This window comes from Aegilops tauschii, chromosome 2 (genome assembly GCF_002575655.3).
Source record: "Aegilops tauschii subsp. strangulata cultivar AL8/78 chromosome 2, Aet v6.0, whole genome shotgun sequence".
NCBI classification, from domain to species: domain Eukaryota; kingdom Viridiplantae; phylum Streptophyta; class Magnoliopsida; order Poales; family Poaceae; genus Aegilops; species Aegilops tauschii.
In genome coordinates this window covers 537,595,479-537,604,093 of record NC_053036.3, presented here as the reverse complement: position 1 = coordinate 537,604,093, position 8,615 = coordinate 537,595,479, and positions in this window count along the sequence as shown.

Here is an 8,615-nt window from a genome sequence, read left to right as displayed (position 1 = left end):
CCTAGATTTGTACTCGAGATGGTTTCCAATTTGACTATTGACAAGATTAATAGTACATGAGATGTATAATGTGAAAATTATATCATTGGAAACTCCTTTCACATACGAATTTGACCGTATGCTTTGTGTAAGTTGCATGTCATATATTATTACTCTAACATTTGGTCAAAGTTAGCCTCGAAAAACGCATTAGACCCTGTATGCTTTGTGTAAATTGCATGTCATATATTATTACTCTAACATTTGTGTAAGTTGCATGTCATATATTATTACTCTAACATTTGGTCAAAGTAGTATAGTGGAAGTGGATCCTCTAACGTAGGTATCCCTGCCTTACCCTCCCTTTCGGTCACTTACTGGCGGACCCCATGCTTGCTAGGCCCCGCATGTCAGTTACTTAATGGGTTCGGCCACGTCAGGGGATCCTCATCCGTAGTATACTCCCTTTGTTTTTATTTACTCCGCATAAAACGGAGGGAGTGGTGGTATAATAAATGACGCGGGCGGGGGAGGGGGAGGGACGTCGGTTTGCTCTCAACTGCGGTCCCACAAGCGAGCGAAAATGCAAGACGAAGCGCGTTCCATTCGGTGAGCGACGTGGTGGGTCCAACGTGCCGGGCTGCAATGCGAACGCAACAAGAGCGATGTACAGTCAAAACCGATTGACCGGTCGTCACCGGAACCACTATTCACACCAGAACCTTCGCTGCTCGGCCTACGCCAGCCACTGCCCTAAAACCACACCAAATCTCCAGCCCATTCCCCCACCTTTCGATCCCCTAGCCCGCATCAAGCGTCCCCTAGTTCGCCAGAAAGCCATGGTGCGCCGCAAGATCACTTACTACAAGATGCTGACGCCGGAGCGCCGCGCAGAAATCGCGGCGGCGGTCGGCGCCACAGACCTCCGTTCCCAAGCTCGCTTTGCGGCGGGCCAATCCCCGAGTTCTCTGGAGCCAAGCTATGAGGAGGAGGAAGCCGATCCAATGTTCATGGCGGAGGTCACGGCGCAGAAGGCCCCCGATGGGTATGAGACGATGGACGTCGACTTCGTGCCGGTGTCCGAGTCCCCCATGGTGCAGGCGGACCAGCGGTTCAACATGGCGATACTAAAGGAGGACCGGGAGGCAGAGGTTCAACTTGACGCGGAGCGCGTGCATGCCGCTGCCATCGAGTCTCTCCTGCAGGCGGAACCGGATGTCGTGGATGTGAACCGGGCGGCGGAGGCTCAACTTGAGGCGGAGCGCGCGGATGCCGCTGCCATCGAGGCCCTCCTGCAGGCGGAACCGGACGTCCTGGACTTGAACCGGGCGGCATAGGCTCGACTCGACGCAAAGCGCGCGGATGCCGCTCTTATCGACGCCCTCCTGCAGGCGGAACCGGACGTCCTGGACTTGAACCGGGCGGCGGAGGCTCGACTCGACGGGGAGCGCGCGGATGCCGCTGCCATCGAGGCCCTCCTGCAGGCGGAACCGGACGTCCTCGACTTGAACCGGGCTGTGCTCTCGTCCGTGTAGAGCGCCTGCACGCTCCGCTTGAACGAGTAGCTGGAGGCCGAGGACAACCACGGTGCGGAGACACACGTCGGCAGTGACGGCTGGTTCGCGCCGGCAGCCAAAGACGACGAGGCCGTCTCTTTCCGCGAGCAGTGATAGTTTTTCTTTATGTTGTTGTTTTTATGGATCTTTTGCTGTGTAAAAACATATATTTGTTATGCAAGTCGCCTGACTTGGGTCAGTCTACCATTTTAGGTGGTTGGATGAATATCCTACGTCTCCTAACCCTTCTTTCCTTCTTCCTCACCTCTTCTTCTTCCCCAACAGACCACCGCACGGGCCGTACGGATACTCCCCAACATGCGCTTGGATAAACATACTCTATGAATGAAAATTATGTGTTAGCGATAGGATGGCTGAGTTTGGTTTGTTCACATGCGACAGCACGTGTCAGTGAGGGTGCGTTCCCTTGGTTGGGTTTGCGGCGTGCAGGAGCGACTGTGTGAGGGTGCGGTGCGACCGCAGCGTGCAGGAGCGACCGTGTGAGGGTGCGGTGCGACCGCGACAGCCGTGCGCAAGTGTACCTCCTTCTCATTTTGAAAACTTTAGGCAAGCTTGGCAAAAATGTGTGGCGAAGTTTGGCAATGCAAGGCCTAGACCCAAACAGGATAAGTACGTACGTACTAGGAGTACTAGTGTTAAAAAAGAAAGGCGGGGTTTTCCTTCGCGGGATTTAATCAATACAAATCCTCGTTTCACGTGTCAATTAATGCGTATTTTTTTCTCCAAAGACCAAAGAGCTAACCATCTCACTCCTCATCGCTTGATTAATGCAGCGCCATGCAAACCAACCTTCTCACTTCCGCATGCATGCAGGGGATATTAATGTCCTTGGTTGCTAACCCCATCAATTTTGCCTCGATTAGTGTTAGTGGCCCTTTGCAAATTGTAATTTTGATATACTGGCCTTGTGTACAAAAAATGGAGGTAGTAACTATATTTGACTTCCTTCCCCATTGCGGTGACGTCGACGATATCTTTTTTTGGGTGGTTTGGTGAAGTGCGTTCGACGGAGAACACCATTGAGGGAGACCACGGTAATTCGTTCGCAAGTGCCGCCTGCAAGCCGAGACAACCGCCTTATTTGCATCCAAGAAGTCCTTTACTAGTACTACTAGGAGTACTAGTGCGGTGCGATGGTTTCTCGAAGAAGACGATGGAGAAGCGGAGTCAGCAAAGAGTGAAATGATGGTTGCTTCGTCCGTGCTTTTGTGATTTGACGCCTCACTGCTTTGTGATTTGTGATAGAAGGGACAGGGGAGTAGACTCTGTGCTCTACACTGTACTACATGCGTCCAAGCATGGGAGAAAGAGGAGAGACGTTGCATTTTTCTATTCCTTCAATCAATCAATCAGGGAGCTTCGGTTCCATCTTTTTGGCTTTGGCAACACCGTCCACAATGGTTGCCACGATGCCAAAAGCTATTTTCACATTTGTCTACACATTGTGGATGCCCTTAGCCGTACCACTTGGTTTTGCTCTTGTGTGCTATCTATACAAATCTCAATTATATTGATCTAAAAAATTATAGAATCAAGATTAGTAAAAAGGAGGTGATTTTGCCGCGCGGATGGCGGGGGAGGTTTCTTATTTGAGCAATGCTACATCCACGTAATGGTTTACGTAAAGTTACGAACTGATGTGATGTGGGACTATTTGATTGGATTAAAGGAGAGGATTAGGCCCACCCCACCTGAAAATCAGGGGGGCATATATAGATTAGATGGAAAGTATACGTAGCAGCTACGTAGCCCTTTGTAACTCTAGGATTAGGCTTCTTATTTTCGGAGGGCGTTGTCCTGGCGGTTTACTAACATGCGGTCCCACGTGTCAGTGCTTTACCAAGCCGATTTGCGTCCCACATGAGGCAGAACAACGGCAGAAGCAACACGTAGTTAAGTTGAAGAAGATGAGGGAGAAGCGGATTCAGCAGCGAGGGAAATGATGGTTGCTTCGTCCCTCCAACTTAACTGCGGGAAAGGTGCAACTTTGTGATTTGACGCCTCATTGCTCATTACTACGCCGGCGCCATGAATGGGGTGCTTCACCCCGGCTGCTCTGCACTGTATTCCGGTATGGCACGTGGACCCGGTAGCTTGATGTCCCACATGTCGGCAAAAGGGACTAGAAGATTTATGAAAGCGAGCGCTCCACTCTTACGACGGAGGAGTAGACGACACGACGGCCCAGTGAACTGTCACTTGTACTGTATAGTACTATAGTTTTTGCTGTTTCGCACGATCCATCGATACAAACCCGATTAAACAGGAAAGGGCGGGATTTTTCCCGCGCGGTAGATGATACTGGCCATACATTTCAAAGGCAATTTTAATGTATGCAAACTGAATAATTATAAGTAACAATATGATATCTAGTAAAACTAAAAACACATATGATTTATTGTGTTAGAGTGTAGTAGTAGTGCTGTATTGCATAGTTGTTAGATGTAACATGCGAGAACGTGTAGAGATGTAGTTTTGGAGGGCCTACAGAGAGAAAAGCGTAATACGGTCACCGAACTTCAGAATAAGCCGATTACGGTCACTATATACATTTTGCAGTGATTATACGGTCACTTGCTCACAGTTCAGCATCGGATTGCACTCTGTTGACCGGCTAAATAGTCTGCGTGGCGCCATGTTGACTAGTTAAATTAACCACGTTCCTTGTGGGTCCCACCTGTCAGTTCACATAGGCAAAAGGTCAGATAAACACAAATTTACGCAGGCGCGACAAGGCTCCAACCCGTGCGCGGGAATCACCTGGTTGTGTATGTGTCTGTCAGGGCCTGATGTGTGCGCATGCACGTGTAGGTTGAGCACTTGAGCGTGAGAGTGTGTGTTGGTCGTGTGGTGTACTGGTGTGTGCATGCATGCGTGCGTCTGTGAGTGTGAGTGTTGCGTGCGTGCGTGGCTGCGTGTGTACGTGTGAGTGTTGCGTGCGTGCGTGGGTGCATGTGTTTGTGTGAGTGTTGCGTGGATGCAGTTCGTGTGCATGCGTGCGTGTGTGTATAATCACCACACCAGCTCCTGTGTGTTAAAACAGATGGCTCAGCATACCAATACAAGGCCACCTTTGTCCGCTGTGCCCGCGGTCATGACTTCAAACCACCGTCCAAATATTTATTTGTCGTTTGTTTGCATTCTTACTAGCAAGATGCCTGTGCATTGCACGTAACATCAAGATGCATTTGTATGACTTGTTTATCTTGTGAGAGAAAAGGATGAACGAGGGAAGGCCTTATTTGCAAATGTGGAGAGGTGTGTGGGTACCTTTTTGCAAAATTGCCATAGTTTCTTTCCTATCCGTCAGATATAAATCGGACGACCTATATTGCAGGACGGTAGGCACACCATCATCACCAACTCTTTTTTCTATAAGAGTGTATTTTATGTATTTTTATAAGAGTGTCGATGTAGAGTAGATACAAGTCGACAGGTGGGCACGATGGTAGTGAGATAATGTGATGCAACACTAGAGGTGCCACGTGGAGCGTTTAACTGGTCAACTAGTCATGTCATGAGCAAATACAGAGTTGTACGGTGAGCCCGTGACTGTATAATAACCACTAAACGTAAATGGTGACCGTAATGAGTGGATTCTGAAGTCCAATGTACGTATCGTGCTTTCGCTTCAAATACAATGATCGTCATTGCATATATCGCGAGAGAAAGATGAAACATGCGTGAATTTTCTGGGGGCTTACTTTTAGAGGACCTGGAGATAGTTTTGTGTGCATACGTGAAAGGGGCGTACAGGGGGGTATGCGATGGAGAGAGAGAGTTGCTCTTCGTTTCTCTTTATTATGACTAACTTTGTATATAGTATAAAAATATACAAATTCACAGTGCGGAATAAATATCATTGTGGGCACCATGCAATGCAAATTAGCGTTCGTACTCCTCCATATAACTTTGTAATGTTGTATATATGTAGAAACTCTAAAATAATTTTTTGGCCACACTTTATTCAAAAGGAATGCTGTATGCGAAATAAACGTGAAGAGAGGGCTTTTTAGATCAATGGGGTACGTGATGTAACATGTGTGAATGTGTAGTTGATGCATTTGGCGGGGCCTAGAGAGGTATGTGTGTGTATTACGTATTCGAGAGAGGCATGGATAGAGGGGCCGACGGGGGGGGGGGGGGGCGTGGGGGAGATAGCACAAGAAATGAGAATGGTCTAGAGAGAGAGAGAGACGAATATGACGTCACGACAAGATATTCCATTCCCTTGAGTGTGTATATGCAAGGGGGAGGGAATAGAGGCACCAGGAGAAATTTTCTGTGTGTGTGGTGTTTGTGTTGGTATGTGTGGGTGTGAGAAGATAATGAGACGTGGGGGCAGAGGGTGTGTCACCGCATGAGGTCCAGTGGGTCGAGGTGAGGCCCTTCGTTCGGTTCCGTCCTGCGCCACATTGGTCGGCCCGTGACGCATTTAGGAAGACCCATGGATGACTAGTCGTACAAGACAAAGATAGCATAATTGTGAAGGACTCTGTGTCCAATGACAAAGCCGGCTAGGATTTGTAACCCTAGGTTCTCGGACTAAGGTAACCCCTTTATCTCTGATATTACTATTCATCCAACCTAACTTTAAGGGGCATCCTATAGAATGCTCTGCTAGAATCATACTCGTCGATTAGGAAGAGAGGTGTGAGACAATGCGTGAGAGACAGGCGTAAAGATAATGTGCGTACATGAGACACGTAGGCAGGTCCATGTATATAGAAAGGGTCGATGAGGATTGTGCGTGTGTATGTTTGCGAGAGGAAGAGTGCTTGTGATAAAGGTTAGTGAAAACAGTTGTAAATGGTTACGAGAGGGAGGGAGGGTTATATGTAGAGCATGTGTGCGAGAAGACACCTCGGGAGAGAGTGTGTGAGCATGTGTGAGAGACCACCGATGGAGAGTGAAACTACACGTAAAAGACTGCTCTACACATTGATTAAAGATATAAATTGTATCCAAATATTAGGATGGGATCATGATATTTGCAACTCGCGTAAGGAGCGGTCATTGATCCATCAGACATCTAGATTCTATCGAATTTGAGCATGTCTATGTTATTATTCGACACAATTGATCCACATAGTTAGTATTTTGAACTCCAGACAATGCATCGCTTTAGCAATCGAATATAAACGTGAGTATAGTTCATGTTGTGTGTGTAAAGCACATTATACATACGAAAGTTACACAATGGACATTATAAATAGCTACCTATGAACTAGCATACATTTGAATTTAACTTAAGGTGGTTTAAAAAAATCGAATTCAACATGAAGTCCATTCAATTATTTGAATTTGATATCATGGCATTTGTAAACCATACCTAAATTATGGGGGCACCAATCTTTGCTCTGATTTTGTATATAATAGCATATGTAGTAGTGTACAAAATAGATTCAAATTTAGCTCCTCCATTCCAAAATAATCGTAGTTATAGGATTTTCAAGTGTCAAAATTTCAAAAAGAAGCGGATAATTTAATGAGGTTTTCAAACATACAAGGTCAAATATAACGTTGTCTATTTAGGTCAATCCTCATAGTTCAAGAGTACTCTAAACGTGAATGCTTGTGTTTCATAATTTCGAACGAAGCACCAAAAGAGCCTCTACTCGCCCGAAACCCTTTGAGACCAATGTTTGGTAGTACAAGGAAATTACTTTTCTAATAACTCTGACCCGTGAAACCTACCGGCCCGACGTCCAAAGGTCTAAACCGGGGTAGGTTTGTAGCTTCATCTAGACGCCACGCAACCGCATCCGAAAAACATTCATACACAATGGCCGCCTAAGCACACATGCGCGCGGCCGAAATCGCTCCCGCCCACTATTTGGGACACCTGGGATTACCATCCTACCCCCGACCCGCAGTAGGTCCGAAATTTAAGAGGGGGGCAAAGTTTGTACTTTCCCCAAATTTCAAACAAGCGCGTCCCACCTTCTGTTCAAAAAAGCCAAAAACAAGCGCGTCCCAGACCGAAACATTGTTCCCCCACCCGTCCGATTCCCCATTCGTACTCCGCGGGCGCCAAAACTACCTCTCCACCAGCCGCGAAACCCCGGCGTCCTCTGTCCGCCACCCCATCCCACCCATCAACCGCCGCCCTCCTCCATCACGCCGGAGCCGATACCCCGACGTCGTCGTCCACCGCAACCTCAACCGCAACGCCCTCCACGGCTAGTAGTTGAAGCCGAGGCCGAGCCGTCCGTACCCGAGCCAGTTCAACCACGCCGTCCTGCGCCTCATCGCTGCCGCTCCAACTTCGCCACCCTCCACCGCACCGGAGCTGTTCCTGCTACGCCGTCCTTCGCCGCCTCGGATCTGCTTCCCCTCCGCCGACATACGGCCACGGCAACACAGTCAACAATTTGGCCATGGGTTTGTCCAAGCCTGCACCCTCTAGAACATCGGTTTCCCCGGTAAAAAGAAGAAGATCGGCGCGACATGTGGAGGTGACCACACCGGCAACAGAAAAAGGTATTCCTCTTCCCTTATTCGTGCAAATCTTACGTCTCTGCTTGCACGGTATTCATCCCACAGAAGACACTAGTTGACTGCTTCTTCTTGATACTAGATGTTCCTAGTAACTCGCGAAGCACAAGGTTTCTCCTCATATATTATTTCACCTTAGCTAGAGGTCCGTCGCCCCCCTGAATTTCAATTTCTGGCTAGTTGATTCCCAATTAACGGAAGCATTCCCCGGCGTAACAGGCGCTAGTACGCCTATTACGCCGGGGAAGTAGCGCCTTGGTGTTTATCTTAGGGGCGTCTGCGGCCTAGAGCTACTGGCGCCTGATCTGGAGGTCGGCCGAGATTAAAGGGATGGCCTGGGGGCGCTGCCAAGCACGGCGGTGGTGTGAGGTCGATGGGAGGGCGGGGCGGCGGAGGCAGGGGTCTGGGCCGGTGGTCGCTGGCGGTTCGAGAAAGATCGTCAACAGTGACTGGCGGGAGGTAGACGAAGGCCATCTGCCCGTTCCTTATAGATCGGACGGTTCATTAAAAAAATCGGCTGACCTATTTATTTTCAGTCGACTGTTATCTTAGATATGACCG